Genomic DNA, 27856 nt, shown 5'->3' with positions numbered 1-27856 from the left:
TATGCGGGCGGCCCCCGCGCTACCGAGGGCGCAATTAGCATTGTGCGCAGTCCGCCGTGGCAGCCGCTGCGGCCCGGAGGAATGACCCAGCAGCCGGCAGCCGGCAGCTCGCGGAAGTGCCCTGCCGGCCTGCGGGGGCGGGGCCGCCCTCCCGACACCCCCGGCCCGTTACCCGGGAGGTCCTCGGCCTCACCTCAGCTCGCCCCGCCCCGCCTCTGCCGCTGCGGCCGACAGCCGCCACGCGACGCTTAAGCCCCGACCGAGTGATTTACACGGACGTTCATTTGCCGCCGGACGTTGAACAAGTGGCGTTAATACCTTGAAAAATTGGTCAGCTCCAGACCATTCAAATTAAACAACGCTGGGCGTTGCCGTAACCTTTCTCGGATGCTATAGCACGCAGCTTTGCCTCGTCGCGGTCGCCGAAAAGGTTGGCCCGAATACAGAATGCTGACTAACGATACAAAATATATCGAAAGTTCGAGGGCGAAGCGATAATTTTTTGGAATGACAGCCAAAGCAGTTAACGTGATTATAATGTTGCTCAAAAGTACACTTCAGTGGCCAACAGTTTTCAGATCATCAGATTCCAACTCTAACAATACCACCACTTGCAAAGTAGGTTAGAAATCAGATTAATAATGTTGCTCACGCAGCATATGTTCGCTTTATCGGGCAACAACAAAGTTATTGACTGTGGATGGTATCGCCAGAATGGAAGTAACTGTAAAAAAATTCATTAATTTTGGCACTTATCTTGAATGGATTCCCACGTAGATTTCGTCTAAGTTGTTACGGCTCATCTTGTTGATTCTAGGGTGATTCCATTTTGACTGCTAGAAGGTCCAGATCTGTATTTTAGCAATATTTGAAGACCTAACAAATGCGTTTTTCAGGAAATTCTTAATGGTCAAACAATCCCAGATCAGAACAATATTATGGTAGAAATAATTTTTGACTTGGTGTTCACGATCCACATTTTTATTAAACTTCTTGTAAATTCACATATACTACCTCTTAATTGTCATATCATCAAGGAAACAGTTTTGTATCAATCTTCATATATTTAATTTCCACTTTAACCAAACACAAGACTTGACTGTTCTTTTACAAAGCGAAATAACATCTTAACTTCTGCAAAGTGAAAGAAAGACTGCTCTGTGCGCATTCGCGCCAAAACGGTTACAAGTAAGTCAAAGATTATGACAGTCTCACAGAAATGAATACAGACAAGAACCATATCACTGTAAGACATCGATACATCGGAGTACCTATACATTAATAAAATCAGATGTGAATATTGTCACAAAAATATGTCTGTTACTTCGCAGAAAAGTAGTACGATAATACTGGTATCGAGAACTGGGGTTGGAGTGCCGTAATGGTCACGTAAATAAAGAACCATTACACAACGCATAAGCATCATTTTTATTTACTTTACTAACGAGGCGTATGTCGAATTTGCTGTGGGACATTGTGAAATATCTACCGCTTCACGCCCGTAGTTTCATGAAGTTGCGACAGGTAGGCTTCAGAATGGCATCTGTAACAGACGTGCGTTCTAAGCAGAGAGCTGTAACTAAGTTTCTTTTGGAGGAAAAACCACAACACTGCAGTTATGCATAAGCGCTTGCAGGACGTTTATGGAGACCTGGTACTGAAGAAAAGCACAGTGAGTCGTTGGGGGTCACACAGGTGTGACACATGCAGTGTTGGAACGTGCGGACACTCTCATTCGAGGTGATAGACGATCACAATCAAACACCTCGCTGCTCAGTAGGACGTCTCTGTTGATAGTGCTGATACACTCGTCCTCCATTCAGGATACTCAAATGTGTGTGCACCCTCGGTTCCTCGCCTACCGACTTTCAGCTGTTTGGTCCAATGAAGGGTGCCCTCCACGGATGATCGGGAGGTTACTGATGCATCAAAACGATGGCTCCGATGTCGAACAGTAGAGTGATACCATGCGGCCACACAGGCCCTCCATATAAAGTAGCGGAAGGCCGTCGCATTGAACGGAGACTGTGATGAAAAATCGGGTTTTTTTGTGAAATGAGTGTATTGAAATCCCGAATAAAACCAATCTGCTTTCAGAGAAGAAAGTGTTGCACTACTTATTGAGTGCTCCTCGTATTTTATTTACTGTCATTTACAAATGCCCTGCCACCTAGTTACTACGACGAGTCGTGTTTTCACAATGTTGTACATACAAATAATTTTTGATTTCTCATTATTTCAGCAATGTTCAGAAGTGTTGCAGGTATAAATACTTGTAAACGTAAAACTACCTGAGGCACAAAAATGCTTAAGATTAACAATTTATGTGTTAAAAAGATATGAAAGAGTTTATTTATAGATTTCCACCACTGATGCTGTCCAGGAGGAAGTACCTCAGAAAGACATTAAGACTCTCGCCGTTGCACATCAAATGGTTCAAATGGCTCTAAGCACTATGGGACTTAACATCTGAGGTCATCAGTCCCCTTAGACTTATAACTACTCAAACCTACCTAACCTAAGGACATCACACACATCAATGTCCGAAGCAGGATTCGAACCTGCGACTGTAGCAGCCGTGCGGTTCCGGACTGAGACGCCTAGAACCGCTCGGCCACAGCGGCCGGCCGTTGGACATCACCGCCTCGTCTACTAATGCTCGCCACCAGAGCTTGGCGCTCTCAGATGGCAAAATTCTACATCTCAGTTAGGTTACTTTGCACAACAAAGTCTGATGTCCTCTATTTCCATATCACTCTTACAGTCTAATATTACTATCTGCTGAACACTTTTTTTCCTGACACTTTGGTGACTAAACATTAAGTCTCTGCGCTATGTTTGTCTGTCTTCGCCTGTGCCGCTGTCGACTGATCTACCACTGCTGTTGTCGTCTGGCTCGCTAGAAATGCAGCGCTCTATGTATTACGTCTACACAGTCGATGAGACCAGTCCATAAGAACTGGTCCCTAAGTGATTGTGTTATGTCATCGTGTGTGTTAGTCGTCTCTCGTGCGACCAGCGGTCACAGTACAGAAGTGAATGTTCAGGGGTCACTCGCTCTCTAAAGGCGTAACCAATCACCTGAAGCGAGGTTTACACGCAGCAATTGAGAAGGACGTGGCTCATCGCCGGTTAAGAAATGGGCCATGCCTCAGCTGAGGTTAACATTTTTAATCCTCGAAGGCTCCCTGGTGTGCGGAAGAACATATATACGGTACGGGTCTTTTCGCAGTTGTCCCACTCCCTTTGCCACGAATTCACTCTCCAGGTTTTGAGCTTTCTGTAGGTCTGCATTTCCTCTTCTGAGAGGTGTCTCACTGTGTATTGTCTGCCAGTTTGCAGTCAATATCTTGCAACACGGTGAAGAATAGTCATGTCTTTTGGGCACCACGCATAGTGCTTCCAGTGATGGGCCGAAAGCTTCAGACAGTAGCAGGAGCACAGTCCTCTGCTCGCGCCTTACCACAATGGTATTCGCCGCGGGGCAGAGTCTTTCCGCCAACACGCTGACACCGAAACATGATGTTGACTTTAAGAGAGCGCAGGTGCATGTTCGTATTATAGTCATGGCTAGTAAGTAGTTCACTGTGTTGATATAGCAAATGTATGCTATAACTTGCATGCCTTTTCTGTAGATGTTTTGATATGTAGATTAAAGTTTAATTTTTGGTCTAGGTATATACCCAAGTATCTTGTAACCGCATTTCTTTTTATTCTATTTCCATCCAGTCTCTCAAGTTTTCTTGGCACAATTGATCGATAGTGAGGTACAGGTGTTCTGTCGATTTGTTTCCATTTTATGCACAATATTTCGACGACCGACCCAGTCAAAAAAAATGGCTCTGAGCACTATGGGACTCAACTGCTGTGGTCATAAGTCCCCTAGAACTTAGAACTACTTAAACCTAACTAACCTAAGGACAGCACACAACACCCAGCCATCACGAGGCAGAGAAAATCCCTGACCCCGCCGGGAATCGAACCCGGGAACCCGGGCGTGGGAAGCGAGAACGCTACCGCACGACCACGAGATGCAGGCAACCCAGTCATCTTCCTCAGGCGTTGTGAGTTTTGCTGTTTTGTGTACTCCAAGCAGACGCACTGTTAGTGTCACGGCGCTGTTTACGGCCGAGTTCGACTCCTAGCACCCGCTATGCCTGTTAAAACTCACTTGTTTCTCCGAGTCCGCACTGTTATCCTGTGAAACACACATTCGATAAGCGTTTTCAAGCTCTGATAGATGATACCCCCGGCGAGGTGTTAATAAATTGAGTGCTTGATTCCAGTCCTTATTTAACAGGGACGGAGGGTCCAGTTTAAAGGAAAGTATGTTGGGGCCTGACTCTCAGTTTATTATGATCTCGCCTCCAGCTAGCCAAATGACTCCATGCTCCTATAGGTCTCTCGCTACCGAGCAGGTGCACGCTCATTAATAGACAACACTTGTATAGACAACTTAGGAGAACGCAAATTGTTGTACGTTTTCTGCCTTGGAAAAGTAATTCTACTGACGACGGAAGATCACTGATTCCCAACATCATTTTCTCTGACCCAGAGGGCACACTACTTGCCTCCTAAACCCAGAAGGGGTGCTGGCTTATTATTCGATTTTGTGAGTTCTCCGAACCTGTATGATATTGTTTTAACATTCAGGCCTTTCAGAGAACTAGCTACAGGAAAAGAATGCAGTTATTTTCATTCGACGTTTCCTTGTCCCAATAACAGCCCCCGCAGGAAATTCTGGTTATTGCTAAGACTACTTAGAATTTTTTTCCAGAGGATACCAGAAAACACGTCTTCATGGGAAAGTTACAAGCCCTTAATTCTGCTAACTAAGGCCCACCATCTACTTATGGTCAATTAGTGGGATAACCAGCCGATCGAGCTCCTGCCTGGCAAAGCCCACCAGCTAATTCGCCAAACATCTTGCGTGAAAAAAATGGCTCAAATGGCTCTGAGCACTATGGAACTAAACATCTGTGGTCATCAGTCCCCTAGAACTTAGAACTAATTAATCCTAACTAACCTAAGGACATCACACACATCCATGCCCGAGGCAGGATTCAAACCTGCGACCGTAGCAGTCGCGCGGTTCCGGACTGAGCGCCTAGAACCGCTAGACCACCGTCTTGCGTGAAGCTGTCTCTTTTTTTCCCGTAATACAGTCCGCACTCTTTCAAGTACACTACAGGACATTAAAATTGATACACCACGAAGATGACGTGCTACAGACGCGAAATTTAACCGACAGGAAGAAGATGCTGCGATATGCAAATGATTAGCTTTTCAGAGCATTCACACAAGGTTGGCGCCGGTGGCGACACCTACAGCGTGCTGACATGAGGAAAGTTTCCAAAGGATTTCTCATACACAAACAGCAGTTGACCGGCATTGTCTGGTGAAACGTTGTTCTGATGCCTCGTGTAAGGAGGAGAAATGTGTACCATCACGTTTCCGACTTTGATAAAAGTCCGATTGTAGCCTATCGCGAGTCCGGTTTATCGTATCGCGACATTGCTGCTCGCGTTGGTCGAGATCCAGTGACTGTTAGCAGAATATGGAATCGGTGGGTTCAGGAGGGTAATACGGAACGCCGTGCTGGATCCCAACGGCCTCGTATCACTAGCAGTCGAGATGATAGGCATCTTATCCGCTTGGCTGTAACGGATCGTGCAGCCACGTCTCGATCCCTGAGTCAACAGATGGGGACGTTTGCAAGACAACAACCATCTGCACGAACAGTTCGACGACGTTTGCAGCAGCATGGACTATCAGCTCGGAGACCATGACTGCAGTTACTATTGACGCTTCATCACAGACAGGAGTACCTGCGATGGGGTACTCAGCGACGAACCTGGGTGCACGAATGGCAAAACGTCATTTTTTCGGATGAATCCAGGTTCTGTTTACAGCATCATGATGGTCGCATCCGTGTTTGACGACATGGCGGTGAACGCACATCGGAAGCGTGATGGTATGGAGTGCCATTGGTTACACGTCTCGGTTACCTCTTGTTCGTATTGACGGCACTTTGAGCAGTGGTCGTTACATTTCAGATGTGTTACGACCCGTGGCTCTACCCTTCATTTGATCCCTGCGAAATCCTACATTTCAGCAGGATAATGCACGACCGCATGTTGCAGGTCCTGTACGGGCCTTTCTGGATACAGAAAATGTTCGACTGCTGCCCTGGCCAGCACATTCTCCTGATCTCTCACCAACTGAAAACGTCTGGTTAATGATGGCCGAGCAACTGGCTCATCACAATACTCCAGTCACTGCTCTTGATGAACTGTGGTATCGTGTTGAAGTTGTACACGCCATCCAAGCTCTGTTTGACTCAATGCCCAGGCGTATCAAGGCCGTCATTACGGCGAGAGGTTGTTGTTCTGGGTACTGATTTCTCAGGATCTATGCACCCAAATTGCGTGAAAATGGAATCACATGTCAGTTCTAGGATAATATATTTGTCCAATAATAACCGTTTATGATCTGCATTTCTTCTTGATGTAGCAATTTTAATGGCCAGTAGTGTAATATGCCTGTGGCGACAGCTGTTACATATACACCTCACACTCAGCAATCTTAGAACATCATACTCTGCACTTTCCGAACATTTTCATAAGAGGATTTAAATTTGGTACGACCATCACGTTGATTATTTTGTGTGGAAGCGCAGCACGTTCCAATTTCGGATGAATTTCTGTTGACGGCGGCAAACCATTCAAAACAAAACAAAAATGTTGACGACATAGTTCTCCTATCCAACCATTTACACGAAATACACGCAACATAATTATTTTAAAAACCTGCGTGAAGAAAAGTACTGTGCAGGCCAAGTTGACATTTAAGCTACTGTACCAACAAAAGGAAACCAAAGTTTCTCTGTTATCAATACTATCTCTGTTCCATTCAGACAAATTTTCTCTTGTCCTCGTATTTACTAATAATAATAGATTAGTATTACTGCCCACTGATTACAAACCGAAAGGATTCTACCCATTGTCATAACTTGAAAAGTACGGACAAATCAAACATACGTGGGCAGGTTATCACCGTTGGTAAGACGTTGAAAGTACGAGAAAGAGAACCGCGAACTGAGTGACTGGGATGCTTTGACCTGACAAGTTTCATTTCGGAGGAATAGAATTCACAACAGACAGAGCAACCAGGGAGCATTTCTTTCTGAATGATGAGTGCTATTGTCCACAACGAGACTTGAAGTGCTAGACTGCAGTCACGTACAAGTGATATAAATGAAGGTTATGCAAGGTATCTGAGCCCTTCAAGGTGACATTTATCCACAAGATAGAAAATAGTAAACTGCGTATTTTGAGATACCGAACCAATGGTAGGAAATGAGGCTCTTGAGATGAAAAAGAGTAATGCACAGGAGACGCGTTAGAAAACTGCTTGGGTTAATAGATCCAGTATAGTAGCACTGTTTTAAAAAACAATACGTGATCTTCGTGGCGTCCACGGTGAATTTTTTTGACAATGTTACTTGAAGTCGTTGGTGTATAGAAAAAATTAATGATGAATTGGTTGATACGCTTCTCTCTCACTGGCCAAGAGACTTTAGGGAAATTAAAGAAATAAAGTCAAAAATTTTGTTATACGTCGCAGTGTTTTCATTAAAACTAGTGGCCATCACTCCGAACAGTTGCTAGGCGTGTAAGTAGATACAAAAATGTCTATGAAAAAGTAAATAATAACTTTAGAGCATTTTTTCTCATCTAAAAAAATCAGTACTACGCTTACGCATATTGTCAAAAGTACGATCATACACACAAATGTATCGAGTGAAATTTGTGACTGGAATGAAGACGTTTTCGTAGAGAGGATAGATGATGCTATTTTGGATGTAATCATCTTCAGATGTAGAAGTAACATCGGGTGTGCCCCAGAGAAATGTGTCGGGACCCTTTTTGTTCATGTTGTATATTAATGACATTGCAGGCTTTTTGCAGATGATGCCGTTATGTATGATGAAGTACTGTCTGAAATCTTATCAATATTTGACTGAATATTTATCTGCTTCTTTCAAAGTGGTGCAAAGATAGGCAACTTCCATTAAATGTTCAAAAATGTAAAATTGTGCACTTCACAAAACGAAAAAGCGTAGTACCTTATGACCATAAAATCAATGAGTCTCTGTTGGAACCAGACAACTCATACAAATACCTGAGTGTAACGCTTTGTAGGAAAACGAAATGGAATGATCAGATAGGCTCAGCTGTGGGTAAAGCGGGTGGTAGACTTCGGTTTGTAGGTAGATTATTGGGGAAGTTCGATCAGTCTACAAACGAGATTGCTTACAAATCATTCATGGCACCAATGTTCGAATATTGCTCGAGGGTGTGGCACCCGTACCAATTATGGCTAACAGGGGATGCTGAACGTATACAGAGAAGCGCTGCACAAATGGTCACAGAGATAATGAAGAAACCGAACTGGCAGACTCTTGAAGATAGACTTAAACTATCTGGAGGAAGTCCACTAACAAAATTCCAAGAACTGTCCAAATGATGACTCTAGAAATATACTAAAGATGTCCTCACATGGGGGTCATGAGGATATGATTAGAATAATTGCAACACGCACAGAGCCATTCAAGCAATCATTCTTCCCGCGCTCCATACGTGAATGGACCAGGAAGAAACCCTAATAACTGATACAATGGGACGTACCTGTGCCATGCACTTCATAGTCGTCTGTAGAGTATAGATGTAGATGTAGTTGTAGATGTGGATGAATAATTGTAAAAGCTAAAATTTTTTTGGTACTTTGTAGATCTCGTAGTACGTATTCTACCTTGGAAAAACAGGTGATGAGTTCATTCAACAAGACTAAACTGTTCTATCTGCTAGGCGAACATCGTTATCAGTATACAGTTCACGGCTTGGAGCGTGAAGTATTCGGCATGCTGTCAACCGCCTCATCAGTACTCTCAGACCCCTTTCCCAGCCTCTACTTCGGATATTAGCTTAGCATGAAGAAAGGCGCTAATTTTCAGGGACATAGGAGCAATGCCGTTCTGACCACAGACAGGACAGTCGGCCCCGACCGACCGCCGGGTCATCCATCAACCAATGACGTCACGTGAATGCGGTATGGAAGGGCCTGAGGTCGTCACAATCGCCCTCTCCACCAGTGCCTGGTTAGCAGACATGGTGACACTACTTTTTATTCAATTAGCTCTTCAACTGGCATCTTGGGGCTGAGCTCACCGCCTCCCAGTCCTCCCACCGAGGAAAACTCCCTGGCTGTACCGGGAATCGAACCAGGTCCCCCTCAGGCAGCCATTGCGCTGATTGCTCAGCTACAAGGGCGGACACGGGGACGTAGGAAATACCATCAAGTGAACCGTTCTTGGCTGCATGTGTTACATTACTGATCTGGTTAGCTGCCCTCTGTATTAACACTTCTTCTGTAACAAACTGACATATCTATTTCTAACTTTTCAGACCTGATCCAAGTTGGAACATAAAGTATTTTCCTAGGCTCCTGTGTTTACCTTTCATTTCAGACAAATCACTACGTTCCCTTAGCGTAAGTTTACTCATACTGGACGCAAAATTTATTAGCTATCGATAATTTGTGGACATACAACTCAGCGTATTAATTCTTCATGATTCTACTTACAGAACTGGAACCCTGAAACTGAACTCAGTGACGTGGAATATATGTGAAGAAACGATTGAAATTGAAATTAGTCAATAACACGTAATTGTAGGGTGTATAACAGTGCTCACCCGCAATAAGTGTAGCTAAAGATGGTTGAATTCCAAGTAATAGAAGGATCAGTCGATTTCGAGCTCATCGAAGGCGAGACACTTGTTCGCTTGGAGATAGACGAGGAAGGAAACGCCTGTACCGGTAACCTGCTTCAGAAACATAAAACTATTCGCCTTGACTGATTTAGAGAATTAACGAAAACCTTAATAAGGAAGGCTGCACGTATATTTGAATTCGTTCCTAAGGTGAGCCTAGTAGGCAAGCAAATGCGACACATACGCTACATTGACATATTAACCCGAGAAAACTACTCAGCGAAATTCACCGAGAAAGTCTGCATAGCATGTAGAACTTCTCCATACACTTATCCTTATAGTTTTATGTTTTTTCTCCGGTGAGGGTTATCTCTCTCCTTTTCTTTATGTTTATGTTACAGAGTTGCTTCTTTTTCGCCACGTGTTTTGACATCCATCTACATCTACATCTACATGGAGACTCTGCAAATCACATTTATGTGCCTGGGAGAGGGTTCATCGAACCACCTTCACAATTCTCTATTATTCCAATCTCTTACAGCGGGCGGAAAGAATGAACACCTGCATCTTTCCGTACGAGCTCTGATTTCCCTTATTTTATCGTGATGATCTTTTATTTCTTGTGTAGGTCGGTGTCAACAAAATATTTTCGCATTCACAGGAGAGAGTTGGTGATTGGCATTTCGTGAGAAGATTCCGTCGCAACGAAAAACGCCTTTCTTTTAATGAGGTCCAGCCCAAATCCTGTATCATTTCGGTGACACTCTCTCCCATATTTAGCGATAATACAAAAAGTGCTGCCTTTCTTTGAACTTTTTCGATGTACTCCGTCAGTCCGATCTGGTAAGGATCCCACACCGCGCAGCAGTATTCTAAAAGAGGACGGTCAAGCGTAGTGTAGGCAGTCTCCTTAGTAAGTTTGTTACATTTTCTAAGTGTCCTGCCAATAAAAAGCAGTCTTTGGTCAGCCTTCCCCATAACATTTTCTATGTGTTCCTTCCAATTTAAGTTGTTCTTTATTTTAATACCTAGGTATTTAGTTGAATTTACGTCTTTTAGATAAGACTGATTTATCGTCTAACCGCAGTTTAACGAGTTCCTTTTAGCACTCATGTGGATGAACTCACACTTTTAGTTATTTAGGGTCAACTGCCACTTTTCGCACCATTCAGATACCTTTTCTAAATCGTTTTGCAGTTTGTTTTGGTCTTCTGATGATTTTATTAGTCGATAACCGACAGTGTCATCTGCAAACAACCGAAGACGGCTTCTCAGATTGTCTCCAAAATCGTTAACACATATAAGGAACAGCAAAGGGCCAATTACACTACCTTGGGGAACGCCAGAAATCACTTCTGTTTTACTCTATGACTTCCCGTCATTTCTACCAACTGTGACCTCTCTGACAGGAAGTCACAAATCCAGTCACATAACTGAGACGATATTCCATAAGCACGCAGTCTCACTACGAACCGCTTGTGTGGTACAGTGTCAAAAGCTCTCTGGAAATCCAAGAATGCGGAATCCATATGAAATCCCTTGTCACTATTGTTTCAAAAAATAATTTCCTGCCAAAGCAACCCTTACTCGACGTACGTATGTACATAAAACGCTCATTACTGATGGAAGCTCCATTTCATTAACAATTCGAAGTATCTGACGATTTTCGTACTGGGAACCTTGCCGCTACTCGTAGTTGACACTAAGTTGGCGCGGCTGGAGATCGCTGAACTGTCTGGACACCAAGCATGGGAGTAGGATACAAGCTCGTCGGTGGACCCAGGTGTTCGTACAACGCCCCCTCCCCACCTCCTCCTCTCGGTGGAGTGGCACTGTGCGATGGGCGTGGCCATCCGCCCTGTGCCGTTAGTCTCCAGAATGCGGTCACAGTGACCGCTCCACAGCAGACAATAGGCGCAGGGGCGCACCCTCCCGTCTTCTAGAAACTATTGTCACTGTCTCGTTTACAGCCATACGGCGCCGCTCTGTAATCTATTTTAATTGCCTTTCTCTTGGTCTGAGTAGTAATGTGAAAAGTCGGTAGATCCATTGTGCATATCATAAGAGATGTACCAAGCAACGTTGTGCAGTCGTAAGGAGGACGGAAATACAAAACCCGTCTCGTCCATCTGCATTTAGATTTTCCTTAGGTTCATTAAATCGCTTAAGACAATTTGCAGATTTTGTCTTCGATATGGCCACGGCCTGTTTCCTTCGCTGTCTTTCCCTTTTCCTCGATAATGCTTCGTTTCTAATGACCTTGCTCTTGACAATAAAACCTAACTGATATTCCTTCTTTCCCTAGAAGCAACACACCCATTCGGCTAGAAAAGAATACACGTGAGCTATCTGGGTATCACAACCACTTGTTAATATCAAAGCCACTCATTCAGTAAGTGTTCATTTAGATGAATTTTTTGTTCAAAATAATATAGAACGGTAAGTAAATAGCACTGTAATCTCCACTGTCATCTATGAGCTTAACAGTAAAGGTCTTCCACTAGGTAATAACTGATGTTACCACAACAAAAAGAGATTGAGGTGACAAAAATCATGGAACAGCGATTTACACATATGCAGAATGCGGTAGTAACGTTTACATAAGGTATAAAAGGGCAGTGCAGTTGCAGACAGATGATTCATGTGATTGTTGCCGCACCCCATTTCGAAAAATTTAGGACACTCGGTATTCCGGGATCCACACTATCAAGATTGTGCCTACAGTACCAAGTTTCAGGCATTACCTCTCACCACTGACAACGCAGTGACGGAAGGCCTTGCATAGAGTTGTCAGTGCTAACAGACAAGCAACACCGTTTGAAATAACAGCAGAAATCAATGTGGGTCGTACGAATTTGGGACAGTGCAGCGAAATTTGGCATTAATGGGCTATGGCAGCGAGTGCCTTTCCTGACAGCATGATATCGCCTGCTGTGTCTCTCGTGGAATCGTGACCCTGTCGGTTGGACACTAGACCACTGGAAAACCGTGGCCTGGTCAGATGAATTTGGTGTGAGCCCATGGTAGGTTTCGAGTGTGGCGCAGACCCCACGAAGTCGTGAAGCCAAGTTGTCAACAAGGCACTGTGCAAGTTGGTAGTGCCTCCATAATGCACTGTGGGCTGTGTTTACATGGAATGGATTGGGTCCTTTGATCCAACAGAAATGATCATTGACTGGAAATGGTTCTGTGCGGTTACTTGGAGACCATTTGCACCCATGCATGGACTTCATGTACCCAAAAAAAGATGGAATTGTTATGGATGACTCTCGAGACTTCCACTCGAAGACAGTACTTGTGTTTCAACGAGTTTTCGTAATGTGCCCTGTCACCGGCTCACAATTGTTCGTGACTGGTTTCACTGACATTCTGGACAGTTCGAGTGAATGATTTGGCCACTCAAATCGCCCGACATGAATCCCATCGAACATATACGGGACAAAATCGAGAGGTCAGGCCGTGCACAAAACGCTGCACTGGCAACAGTTTCGCATTTATGGACGGCTATAGAGGCAGCATGGCTCAGTATTTCTGTAGCGGACTTTCAACGACTTGTTGAGTCCATGTCAAGTCGATTTGCTGCACTGTACCAGGTAAAAGGAGATGCGACGTGATGTTAAGAGGTATTCCATGACTTTTGCCACCTCAGCGTAAAGTTCTGAGAGTTTCATCCGCCTAGGTAGCTCAGTGGACAGCGTGTCCGCTATACGGAGGACCAGCGTTCTATTCCCGATTCCCGGGTTCGATTCTCGGCGGGGTCAGGGATTTTCTCTGCCTCGTGATGACTGGGTGTTGTGTGATGTCCTTAGGTTAGTTAGGTTTAAGTAGTTCTAAGTTCTAGGGGACTGATGACCATAGATGTTAAGTCCCATAGTGCTCAGAGCCATTTGAACCATTTTTTCTATTCCCGACATTGATAGTGATTTTTCCAGAATGAGATTTTCACTCTGCAGCGGAGTGTGCGCTGATATGAAACTTCCTGGCAGATTAAAACTGTGTGCCCGACCGAGACTCGAACTCGGGACCTTTGCCTTTCTCGGGCAAGTGCTCTACCATCTGAGCTACCGAAGCACGACTCACGCCCGGTACTCACAGCTTTACTTCTGCCAGTATCTCGTCTCCCACCTTCCAAACTTTACAGAAGCTCTCCTGCGAACCTTGCAGAACTAGCACTCCTGAAAGAAAGGATACTGCGGAGACAGGGCTTAGCCACAGCCTGGGGGATAGTGATTTTTGCTTGATGGGTGGACTGGAAAGAGGTGCACTCAGCCTCGTGATGGCAGTTAAGAGCTGCGCGAGTGAGAAGTAGCGGCTCCGAGGCCTGAGCTCTTAACTGAGAGGATCAATCTACATTGCACGCTTACAGAAAGGAGAGGCCATAAATAATACTATTCGTCTTAACTTGTGTTGTTAATATACGTGGTGTCCATAATTAAAGTTCCGGTTTCAAAACCCTAAGATGTGAAATTTGAACTCCATATTATTGGCACAGGGGGAAACGTCATGGAACAGAAAAAAGTTTAACAAAAATATGACCAACAGAATTCGGACACCAACAGACGCGCCGCACACGGCTGTTCTTTATTTTGAGCCCGAGAAGCCCAACATGACTGCCTCCATGACGGTCCGCGCGCTGCTGGCAAAGTTTTGTTAACAAGAACCGTGATTGTGCGTCACTATGCCTGGAAACGTTCCGGACACTCAAGGGTATGAAAAAAGGTGTTGGTCAGATGTCTGCTAAGGCTCTGGAGAAAATGTCTACAAAATTCAGAAAGACAATTTCTTCTGAATTGATATATGGCAGGGGGAAGAAATGCAGTTGATCCGACGTCTGTCGAAGGGTGCTCACAGCATTTCAGGAGGAGTTGAGCGATGGTGTGCAGACATGCAGTGCATGGGTATTGCCTGAACGTTGGATATGTCTGCGATCACGTTGCATAAAGTCGTACGAAATACCCTGCATTGCTACCCATGCAAAATGATCCGTGTTCAGGAGTTGCCTCCTGCTGGCCTGCCAGCAAGACAAACGTTCGCTCCGGAATTTCTTGCTAGCATGGAAGTGAACAATGAATGGTCATGGAACATTCTGTGGACAGACGAAGCCCGTTTCCACCTCCAAGGACACATCAACACGCAAAAACTGCAGAATATGAACAGCGGTAAATCTGCACGCACATCGACCAATTCATTCCATTCTGCAAGGTGACTGTGTGATTCGGGTTGACAGCATCGTTTACTGTATTTTTTGGAGATAAGTTCTGTTGGTTCTGTTACCTGGTAAATGCTCTTTTGCGCATCGACGTCATTCCAACCTTTCAACAGAGTTAATGTGTGGGTAGGATCATTTTTATGCAAGATGGCGTTCCTCCGTACGCTGCACAGCCAGTGAAATGGTTGCTGCAGAGGCATTTCGGAAATGCTGTAATTATCAGACATGATTTTCCTACAACCTGGCAGTCCATACCACCTGATCTTAATCCATGTTACTTCTGGCTGTGGGATTATCTGTTGTGTTCATTGCTCCAATTACATACGCAAACATTGCGAAACTCATTCTGCACGTGACACGCATGACATTCCGATCTGTTGTGGAACATGCTGTTCCTCAATTTCAACTTGTGGCAGAAGACGGTGGGCAGCATATGTAACATATCTTGCGCCAGTCGCACGACAATTAGAAACTGATGTCGTGTTGCTTTTTAAGTGTTTTTTTTCCCAGGACAATTAAAAACCAATTTTTCCCAATCGATGTGGTACGACCTTGCAGTGGTTGATGGGCTTACCAAACTAATGGTTTCACAGTTGTTGACTGCCGAGTTTGTGCACTAACGGGCACTGAACGGTAGGGATGTTGTAATGTGCAACTCAACCCGTAGCCGTCGTACTGCGATTTGTCTGTCATCTTCAGTCGACTCATTTACGGTAAGACGCTTACGGCCCGATCTATAGGCAACATTTGAGTTATTTTTTGTTTTTGTTTTGGTTCTGCGACATTTCTCTGTGTGTCAGTAATATGCTGTCCAAATCTGACCAGTGGTTCTCTGTCCACAGCGTTTTGAAAATGGAATTTTAATTGTGCACACCCTGTATACTGTATTGCATATCATGCAAACTATCGTTTTTGCTTCGTTACTCACGCAAAGACACACACGGACACACACACACACACACACACACACACACACACACACACACACACACACACACACACACACAAGAGAGACTTCCGTATTTTATGCAGGACATATTATCTCCTCTCAAGTACACTGCTAGATGAAAGCAACGAACGGAAATTTTGCAAGGTTGCGTTTATTTTTCTACAAAACAGTATAAGCAGTTGATAGTAGAGTAGAAGCAATCTAAAGAATACAGAATGTAAACAACTGCAACACGCATAACGGTAGACAAAAATATTTTTCGTTTTTCCCAGCTTAACGGATTTGCACACACATTCCGACAACTGGTTAAAGTGCTCAGTGTATGGAGTGACCACCTCTGTAAGCAATAATGGCCTAGCAACGACGAGACATGCTGTGAATGATATCATCAATTTCATGTTGAAGCAATAACGCCCATTCTTTTTGCAGAGCTGTTCGCAAATTTTGGAAAGTGGTTAGTGGATGCTGACATGATGCAACCCGTCTCCCTGGTGCCTCTTACACATGCTCTAAGAGACTCAAATCTGGAGAGCGGGCAGACCACGCAATGCGTGCGGTATCATCCGTTTACAAGAAAACATCAGCCACCCGTGCTCTGTGAGGTCGAGCATTATCGTCTATCAGTACGAATTCTGGGTTCCACAGCACCTAGCAACAACTGAGAATGAGGTCCCAAGATGTAGTACGATACCTGACTACAGTTAAAACTTGCCAATTCTCCTGCACAATTTCATGAAGAACTGTTCGAGTGGTCAGCATAATCCCTGCCCACAACATTAGGGATCCTCCTCGACATTGGTCTCTTTGCACAATGTTTGAGTCCCGAAATCGGGTTCCACTTAGTCTCCAGCTGCAAATCCGTCGAAAACTACTCTCCAGACCAATTCGCGACTCATCTGTGAAAAGAACATTGGCCCACTGTTCGACTGTCCGGGTGATATGTTGACGAATCCACCCTACACGTTCCCCTCCGTGAAGAGGTGACAGATGTACTCATACAGCAGATCTACAACAATAAAGGCCACTCTGACGAAGCCTTCCGTACACCGTCTGCCTCGATACAACAATTCCAGTGGATGCTGCGAGGCCAGATGCCAGTTACCGTGCAGTACTAAGGCTGTACCGTCGTGCCTTTACAGTCAAATAACGGTCCTTTCTTCTGATGTCACACGTGGTTGGCACTGTCCTGGCTGTCGGGATGCAGTCACGGTCTCTGTAAACTGTCGTCACACCCGAGCTTCCCGCGCACGGGGTCCCGGGTTCGATTCCTGGCGGGGTCAGGGATTTTTCCTGCTTCGAGATGACTGGGTGTTGTTGTGTCGTCTTCATCATCGTCATTCATCCCCATTACGGTCGGAGGAAGGCAATGGCAAACCACCTCCACTAGGACCTTGCCTAGTACAGCGGTGCGGGTCTCCCGCATCGTCCCCTACGCTCGTCGGAGTATGGGACCTCATCATCATCTTCACCCGAGAAACAACAGAACTATTTCCATTAATCCATCGGGCCACATCAGTTTGCGACTGTCCTGCTTCCATTCTTGCTCTGGCCCTCCACCACAGAGTCTGGTAGGCGTCTTCTCTGTGCCGTACTGCACCGTCTGTGACTGTGTTCACAGCGATTGCAGATGTGGGACTACCCATCAAACAGTATACTGTTTGATATGTGCCCTAAAGTCATCGTGGCGTGGTTTTCCGTTGACCGGAATGCCATCTTTCGTACAGAACATGATCGTGTGGACATCCGATGACAATCTGTATGAATATATTGTGAATTAGACACAGTACGGGCAAATAGCGGTTTGTTGCTTTAAGTTTGAAAACCAGTGTATTACCATTTGGGAATTGCTATTCATCACTCCCAGCTCATTAAGATTTGACTGGTAAGAACAGGGTTTACAGTAGCGAATGGAACTACTTTTCTATTGAGAAAGGCATTACGTTCTCGATACACTAAACAACATAAAAAAAGAGAAAAAGAAGCTCGACTATCTAACAAAATGCGCGAGAGGAATGGAAACTACCTTATAACATCACTGTAAATAGTTCAATTATTCACCAATTTTCCGAAAATTTCCACTTCGGCGACAGGAAGCACTCGATACTGCTGCCAAGTACGAGAAATCGTCCACATTGCTGACGGTCAATTCTCAGACCTGTAATCAAGACTGTCATGAATACGGGCAATATTTTGTTGTGCCAATTATATCCTATCGGGACACTCCCTTCGCAAATTTACGATATAGAAACAGTCTGGACGCTGTCATACATTCATGGAGTTTTACAGTCGTACAAAATCTTCCCGTAAAATAACAACTACCTTTATACATTACTTAATATCTATTGTTTGTCTTTTAGGTATTATGCTATTTGGATATAAAACATCTCCTAACTTGTCGGCAGTAGAACGTGTTGTGCAACAGATAAGAAAGCCACTATAACCAACGTGACTTACTATACGTACTGAAAAATTTACTTCACTTTCTTTTTCCTCTGTGGAACTTCAGAAGCCTCTGTGATTGTTTCTTTTGGTGTCGTCGCTAAATTTCTACTTCTCACGCAATAAACAGGTATGGTACTATCACTCCCAGATGTCTATGAAAGTGCTAGAAACAGAACGTCGCAATATTCTAACGGAAAGTAGAGATGTTGGTTATATCCACACATATCTGAAGGTGGTAACACTATTCTAAAAGCGGCACTTATTGTTTACTTCGCTGCAATCAAGATAAAATATTACTTACAGTTCTCGCTGTACTCTCCGCCTTGAATGAAATACCTTTCATGGAACACAGTTAAATCTCTCATCAGTCCTCCAATCACTATGAGAACGTGCTATTTGTTTCTTTGAAACAGTGTCAAATTTTCCTTAAAACTGAACAATAGAGAATAGTATTGTGCCGATTACATGTTGCTAGTATTATTTGAAGAGTCCTGCATGACCGAGAGTCAGTCTTACAGAAAACATAACCGACCAGAAAGAAAAGGCACCATTTCTAAAGTGTTCTATTTAGTTAATAAAGTAGAAAATATTCAAAAATAGTTCCATCCGTGCAAGTGGAGGCGGTTGGAAGAAAAAGAAGGTCTTCTATTTGTAATAGTTACACAAACTTTAAGGTAAGATGCAAAATTCATATGTTTCTGGTGTAAAATGAACAATAATCAACTTTTCTGTATTTGTAATCGACTTTTATTGTATAAAAGAATTATTATTTTTGCTGCACCACCGCACTAGGTTTTTCTCCAACATGAATAGCGATATTGTCTTAACATGCTACAGGTAAAATCTGCTATGTCTCGTAGTAAAAGACTTGCACTAGAAACCAAGTAAATGTCACACTAATTGTCGTCCAAAAACGGAGCAGAATAGACAACCCACAGTTTTCGTTTCACAGAGTATCTACGTAAGACTTGAAGACAGACTGAATTGTAATTTTAACGTCAGGATTTGCGTTGTGCCGGCACGGAGGAAAATCGGCACTATGTACCCTGTGGGATACAGTTTCAGTGCTCTCCTAGATACGACATAGGCGACAGCACTGACCGATCTGAATGAAATAACAGAAATGCAGTAACTAGTATTAAGGCTATTATGGGCAGAACTTGCTTCGATAGTTTTATTTTGAATGTTGACGATAGGTTTAGCCAGCCGTAAGAGTAGAGTAGAGGCGAGCCTCCAGTAGTTGTGGAAACAGGGAAGACGCAGCAGACTTCAAACGTTTTTCGGAAGCGTAATGTAGATGGAAAGTTTGGGACGGAGGATATTTTGCTTTCAGGTCGCAGTCATGTACGAGGTTTAGCTCCGCAGTTGCAGCAGTCATGGGAGTACGAAGCCGCCAGTACTTTCGAACAACGTGTAGGGCTCAGGTGACAAAGGACTTATCAACAATTCAAGTACAGATTTTTAAGATTAATTATACAAGGAAGCCAATGGAATTTAAATAATTTGAAAGTTGCTTTACCATAAATGTGCACAAAGAAAAAATAATGTGTGTACATGGCCGTTAAGAGTGGTAAAGGGAAGTAGGTGCTTTCATTTTCATAACACTGATGATACCCTCTCTGTCACGCATTAAAAGCTCCAGTTCGTGAATATCGAAAATTGAAGTGTTAACAACTTCTGCCCTGCTTACCGATCAGGTGCAACGGTGGAAATAACATATCAAAGTAACGACGTTTCCTGCAGTCACATTCTAGAGACTTTCAGGTTTACGTGTTTCATTTGCAGTAACACACACATGCCTGGGAGCCAAACGTGAGAGCTGCCCGGTCGATGATGTTGTCAACAGTGGAAATCGTATTATCGTAGTAACGAAGTATGAAAATAACGTGGTGTACTGGGGTAATTACTTCGCTTACTTTTCTGTCAGCAGTTATCTGCCACCGCTACCAGAAAATCTGAATAAAATGGTTCAAATGGCTCTGAGCACTATGGGACTTAACATCTGAGGTCATCAGTCCCCTAGAACTTAGAACTACTTAAACCTAGCTAACCTAAGGACATCACACACATCCATGCCCGAGGCAGGATTCGAACCTGCGACCGTAGTGGTCGCGCGGTTCCAGACTGAAGCGCCTAGAACCGCTAGGCCACACCGGCCAGCAAATCTGAATAATCTTTGATTTCTTCATTTTGAATAACTGTGACTTCTGGCCTCTCTTATTATGTGGAAATTACGTTTGTTTTGGGCTATACCTAGAAGGAGAATGCTAACAGTTCAGAGTGAAAGGCGTACAGCTAGACAGACACATTTTTGAGCGAAGAACGTAATAAAGATGTGGACATCCATAAAGATAATGCAATTGTTTTATTGAACGATACACTTAAATATGCACTGAAGCTAATTCCATAAAATTTTGACAGTTACAACTCCTGTTTGATCAATTTACAGTGCAGATGCTGTAATGACAAATATCTCGTATCAGAGGTTACTGTACGTGTTCCAATGTCATAATATTGTGTTGTCGCATGGGAAAAAAACATTTGCCAGCGCTAACACAATACTTATTTTTCAAGGCGTCTTATCAAGGATACACTTCAAATGCTCCAAGAATTAAAGAGAAATCAAAGAATTATTTCAATGACATTCAGAGGTACAGTGCAGCATTTGCTATGATCAGTTCTGCTGCCAAAATTTCAGACATTGGTTTAAGTGATGTGTACAACTGCTATCAAAGGTAAGGTCCAATGATTTCTACGTATGATCGTTCGCCATGTTATGAACAGTATATTTTTATGATATCGCTCTATACTGAGTGGGCAGTCAAATTAGTCATTCAGTACTAATAACAATGTCATGTATGAAACTGCTATTAAATTAGAACACGTTAATCCTGATGTACTTTCTTCACAATGTGTACACTCTCTTTTGACCTCTGGCATTACAACGATGCAATTCAAACTGATCTGGCCACTGTTTATATCACAATCGGTGGCTCACCACCATTCAAAAGAGGTATGGTGTGTTGCCTAAAAACAGCGGTGTAGTCAAAAACATTTCAGTTTTACATTCCTCACTCGATTCGTTATCATATCCATTATTATTTCCTAATAGAGACAATGGAAGGTATGTTATTTGCTCCATAATACACCAAATATGGCCCTTGCAGGATAGCCTACAAACAAAGTTACCATCTTGCAATATGCACGCTACTTGTTTTCAATTAGAGGTCATCCTTGTACATCATTGACAAAAATTATTTTTGCAATGTTTGTACTGGAGTTACGAGACTCCACTGCATAAGGCAAAATCAGTCTGCTCTAAGCTCATAAATTTACAATAACTTCTGTTATTATTTACAACAAAACCTAAATGATACTGTAAATATTGGAAGAAGAGTTATTTTGCTTTCTTCGTTTAGTGGTTCGCGGAGAAATACGTATCATAATTATTTGCATACAGTATAAACTGTTCAACATTTTGGGAAACCTTCATTATTTGTTACAGTGAGTTCTAATCCTAATTGGCTGGAAATTATTAAAAAGATCTATCCACATGATCCTACTACTTTCCTTCCAGAAATTTCTGTGCTATTCAAGGCTCAATTGAAAGATTTAATTGATGCAATAGTAACGAAACATATAAAGTGCACGCAATCCCTTACGCAAATGACTTTCAAGAAAAGCAATTTCCACATGCCCAGTTTTGACTTTATGTGGAGGCGATAAAATAGTAGACATCTGTGATATTGGTTAATCGTAAGTGTAGAAATTTTAGATATTTGAGCTCACTGTAAACTATACAAATATTTGCCAGACATATACATGGAAAATACAATGCCCTTAATTAAAACTCTGTGTGTGTGTGTGTGACAGCTGGCAAATGCACAACAATTTTCTTAACATTTCTGTGAAATCACACGCCATTCAGTTAATGTGTATCCATTGTACAGATAGTGTGATAATGGTGTTAGCATTAATGTTCGAGGACAATCACTGAATCATATAATCCACATTTACCTGATAAAAATTGACTGCCATGTGAATGTTGAAGTTTGCACTACAGTTGAAAGTGTTAAATACACTTATAAATACGTATATAAAGGATATGATGAGGTTGAAAATGATGAAGTGAGCAATTTTGTGAATGGCCGTTATGTCGAATCAGGCGAAGAGCCACGGTATATTTGTGAATTTCCGACGTATTTTCTGTTGCACACTATCATTAAGCTTGATGTTCATTATCACAAACACAAAATGACTACTTCAGCGTAGAACAAGAACGGGATGCAGTTGAAAATGTGAATAAAATTATTATCATTCTTTGCAAAAAATGAAAACGATACATCGGCGAATATATACCTTTAATTGACACTCCTTTGCACTATGTTGGGGTGGGTACTGAAAAAAATGACAGAAGAGAGTACATAGTAGTGTTGAAATATTACACACGTGTATGTAGTATCTGCAAGGGATGTAGAACTTCTTCATTTACGTTTGATATTATTCCACGTTTGTTGTCCTGAATCAGGTGAAGATACTAAAACTTACAATGCTCGTGGTATTGCTTCAAATGACAGTGAATGGTATGAATGTTTAAATGAACCAAAGCAACTGAATTTGACAAAGCAAATACATCATTATTTTATGTAATATGTGCACTGAACGTACTAACATATGCTTTCGTTTTGTGGCTTGAATTTAGAATATTTCTTCGCGAAGATTTCTTAAGGGAGTAAAATGAAGAAATCTGTTACACAGAGCACTATTAGAAATGACAATATTTTGAATCGCCGTAATCTGACATGTCGATTACTTGGATTATCTTTTCCCAAGTCAGTGCCAGAATTTCCTGATGTAAATATTTTAGATCCAATTCATGATAAGTTACATTTCACTGAACTTTACAAAAGAGCCAACAGTGAAGAGCTTACTTACTATAATTAGCCGTGTTATTTGTGAAGTTCAGTACCATGGCACTGCCTCAAATGTGCTTTGCTGAACTGCTCAAGCAGGTTTTACCACAGCCTGCATGAGTAGTTAAGCAAAACACATTTGAGGCACACAAACTGCAATTATTCATTTATTAAATTCGCTGAATCTTCGTTGCATTGCACTGCAACAGCCCTTAGTGGCATAGCTTCAACTCTTCTAATTGGAGCTGTATTCTTGCACAATGTGTTTATATTGCCCATTCCAATTTTGGAAAATTCAGTGCCCAATATAACAACATCAAACAGTAAATGTGGTTCGTACATTAATTAATGTTCATTGATTCTTAATGACGACCTTTCCATGTGTCTGCTTCAGACACTGAAACTTATAGACAGCGTATTCAGAGATTTGTCTATAGATAAATAAAGTAAACACAAAACTTTTGGAGGTAAAACTTTTGTTTTGTCAGGTGATTTTCAACACAGTTTACGATTTGTTCCACATGGATCACGTGTAACCGTACTAGGAAATTTCATTACATGTTGGAATGAGTTTCATAAATTTCATCATATCATCTTAACTCAAAATATGAGGGCTTTGCTACATGGTAGAGTTTTTGGATTTTTAGAAACAAATTGGTAATGACCAAGCAAGGAAATTTCCGCAGTTTGATAACAGCGATCCATAAATAACGCTGTCATTCGTAAATGATCAAAATAATATCGTTAACGATATTTATGGAAATATTACACAGAACATTTTATCACAATCCACGTTAAATTCAGTTATTCTAGCACACAAAAAATGAAGATTGTCCCACAGTGATTAATGATATACTCAGTTCCATGTCAGGTGAAGCAAAAATTTGGTACAGCTAAGATAAAACAACTTGCAATAATGAGTGTAAAACTAATAATTACTATACAGTAGAGTTTGAATTCTCTGTCCATAAGTGGTTAACCGATAAACTACATTCCTTCTCTTATTAGAAATATAAATACGAAAGCAGGATTAATTAATGGAATATGAATACATGTCAAATGTTTATAGAATAACGCTATTGTTTGCCAAGTCTTCCCAGGAACTTCACAAAATAAGCAAATTTTGATTCTTTGTGTACAAATGTCGTCATTTCAGTTTTCTTTTTAAATTCTCTATTCAAATAACAATTGATACATGATCAACCCACTACCTAACTACATTAGTGGGTCCTAGGTTTACATTTACATTACAATTACTGCAGCTACATTATTTACTACAGGTTGTGTTCATATTTCTATTAGTGTTCCACCATGGGCATCTCTAGGTTTTGCTACTATTTTAATTCTACATGTTGCTTGGACTCGTACTAAATTACTTATGAGGTTAGTTCATTGATGTCTATTTCTATTTTTGTGCTACGTTGTACAGTACTTAAACTAATCTACACTACCTGCAGCGTTCCAGGTATGCCAGCATGATATACAAACGTACATTGTTGGCCGTGCCCACCGAGCTAATCCCAGTGGGCGTGCCCCTGGCATCGGGGCAGCCCAAGACATTAGATTCGCTGCCTGCTAACAAATTATCCTACCTTAAACTACATCTAACGTAACTCCTGCTTCTACTGTCATGTTTGGTGCTATTTCAAGATTGGTGGGTTGTACACCCTCCCCCTAATGCGAGACGTGGCGGATCCCAGCCTTGAGGCGGCTGGCCAAGTCCACTCCCTGACGGAACAGGATGGGTGCATGGAGTCTAATTTCGGCTTTATCCCAGTTTTGGTTGTTCCTTTGGATTCTCTCAGGACTTTGCTTCAGATTTCATTTGATAGTTCGTTTAAAATGTGAAATGTGGCCTTTTGCCCGAACAGATGGTGCGGGTCACGATTGTACATCCTGTAGGTAGGGCAGTTCCTTCCAGTGGCGTTGCAGGTTTTCTTTCCTCTTTGCATGCAGGGGATACACACGGCAGTTCTGCCACAATTTTTTCTGATATAATCTTCGGCCCCACACCTAGAGCAAGTGGCTTTCGTTCGCAATGCTTGTGTATGTGATCTAGATCGCCACATTGTGGCATCGGGTAACTACCAGGGAATCTCTTACGTTTATGGCGTGAAAACCCATATATATTTTGCCCATAGTGGTAAGTTTGTGCCGCATTTTCCCAGAAACCTCGACAACGTGATGTACAACATCCCCTCCCGAGGCCGAGTCTTGAAGCGCAACTTGACTCGTATTTAAAGGTTTCTGTGTTGTAAGAGGTCCGAGCAGATGTAATTTCGATGTATTGCTCATGCGCTGCCTGCGATATGCAAGGTATAAGAGAATCGCTGACCAGAGAGCAGTGTTGACTGTGTAGGAACTGTGTAGCTGTAGCAGTAAGTTGTTGCTAGTCTGCGCTAGTCTGCAGTCTGCTCTGGTCTGGTATGGTGTATCGTGTTGGCTGGCCGATCGCGGTGCAGCGATGCCGGAGCCTGAGTATTATTGTATAAGGTAAAAAGCAGCGTCGCGCATATCTAGTAATGTTATCTGAACTCCCATGTAAATGTTTTAAAAATGTCTTAATAATCTACATCTACATCTACATTTATACTCCGCAAGCCACCCAAAGGTGTGTGGCGGAGGGCATTTTACGTGCCACTGTCATTACCTCCCTTTCCTGTTCCAGTCGCGTATGGTTCGCGGGAAGAACGACTGTCTGAAAGCCTCCGTGCGCGCTCTAATCTCTCTAATTTTACATTCGCGATCTCCTCGGGAGGTATAAGTAGGGGGAAGCAATATATTCGATACCTCATCCAGAAACGCACCCTCTCGAAACCTGGCGAGCAATCTACACCGCGATGCAGAGCGCCTCTCTTGCGGAGTCTGCCACTTGAGTTTATTAAACATCTCCGTAACGCTATCACGGTTACCAAATAACCCTGTCATATAAAGTAATTTTTTTTAACAAGCATTCATTTCAATTTAAAGAATTTAGTAATTTCTCCAATCCATGATCATTCCGATTGTTGCAAAAGAAAAATCAGTTGCTTCCTTTCATTAATGACAAATCTATCGGCCAGCATTGCACAGAGCTGTGCCGGAAAAATTCATTGTAAGAGCAGATATATTCGGCAATTTTATTGAGGTAAGAATTTTTTCCTTTTTTTTATTCAGAATGATCTTACAGGGCCATGACGCAGCACTGCTGTCGTCCAAAATTTACCAGGTTAAATTCACAGTGAATTATTGAAAAGTCATAAGTGAGCGACAACTTAATTGAGAGGTTAGTTACATTGTTTTATTACCAGGTTACTGAATTTATTTTTTATTACCAGGTTTAGGAATTTTTCTGTTTCGAGCTTACATTAAATGAGAAAAGAATTTTGTGGGTACATTAAATGGGAAAGAAATTTTGTGTGGAGGTTAAATGTGAATGAATTTCTGTAGGGAGGTTACAAATGTGAAAGAAAGAATTTCTGTGGGGAGGTTACAGTGTTCATGCAAGATCAGTTACATGTTGCAACAAGACAGTACCCCGGCGCCAAAGCTGCGAACAGCATGATAAGCGAAACTGAGACACTCGCGAAAAACTCCTCCCACTCAAACTACTTAAGTTGAAGATTTAATTTTTCTTTTAAAAACAACTAGAAAAATAATTAATTACTCGGTGTGAAAGGCTATACAGATGGGTTTGCGATGGCGCTTAACTTGTGAAGTCGTTTTTTGATGTTACGAACAAGCCTGTTAGATGGGATGAATGAGTGGCCCTTTATTGGGAACCACAGTTCTGTTTCTTTTAGACTGTTGGGAGCTTCGAGAGGAAACCAGTGACATAGCATGCTGAACGTCGTCCTGTTCTTACTCTGACTTCTACATCCGTCGGAAAACAACCGAAGTTTTTCCGCTCCTTCAAAATTTAGGAACTGTGGTGAATTATCGATGATTTTTTGTTTGTTTTTTGGCATATTCATGTTCCAACCTAATGTATGTAAACACTGTGTTGGTGTTCTGGGGGATTCTTAGGATGATGATGATGATGATGATGTTTGGTTTGTGGAGCGCTCAACTGCGCGGTTATCAGCGCCCGTACAAATTCCCAACCTTTGCTCAGTCCAATCTCGCCACTTTCATGAATGATGATGAAATGATGACGAGAACACAAACACGCAGTCATCTCGAGGTAGGTGAAAATCCCTGACCCCGCCGGGAATCGAACCCGGAACCACGGGCTCGGGAACCGAGAACGCGACCGCGAGACCACGAGCTGCGGATGGGACTCTTAGGAGCCCTTGAAGAATGTAAAGTTGTAAACGTACGTTAGACGGAAATAACAGGCCAATTGATATGGCACCTTTGGTAGTACTATTCTGACAGTCGTAGCTCAGAGTTATTTCGCCCTCGTTATTTCTTCAGCTTTGTGTACAACGGGTCAGCTCTCGTTTTGTGGACGTTGAACTGGCTTTGAAGGCTCTGCTTTTCGGTGCTTCCTTGTTCCGCTTCAAAATGATTTTTCAGCGATGAGCATGTCGAGCACTTATCAACGTATGAGGCACCAGAGCCAATATTGAAATCTTGGCACTAAACGCTC

This window comes from Schistocerca serialis, chromosome 6 (assembly GCF_023864345.2).
Source record: "Schistocerca serialis cubense isolate TAMUIC-IGC-003099 chromosome 6, iqSchSeri2.2, whole genome shotgun sequence".
Lineage (NCBI taxonomy): Eukaryota > Metazoa > Arthropoda > Insecta > Orthoptera > Acrididae > Schistocerca > Schistocerca serialis.
The sequence above is the reverse complement of the archived record's forward strand: the minus strand, read 5'-3'. Positions refer to the sequence as shown.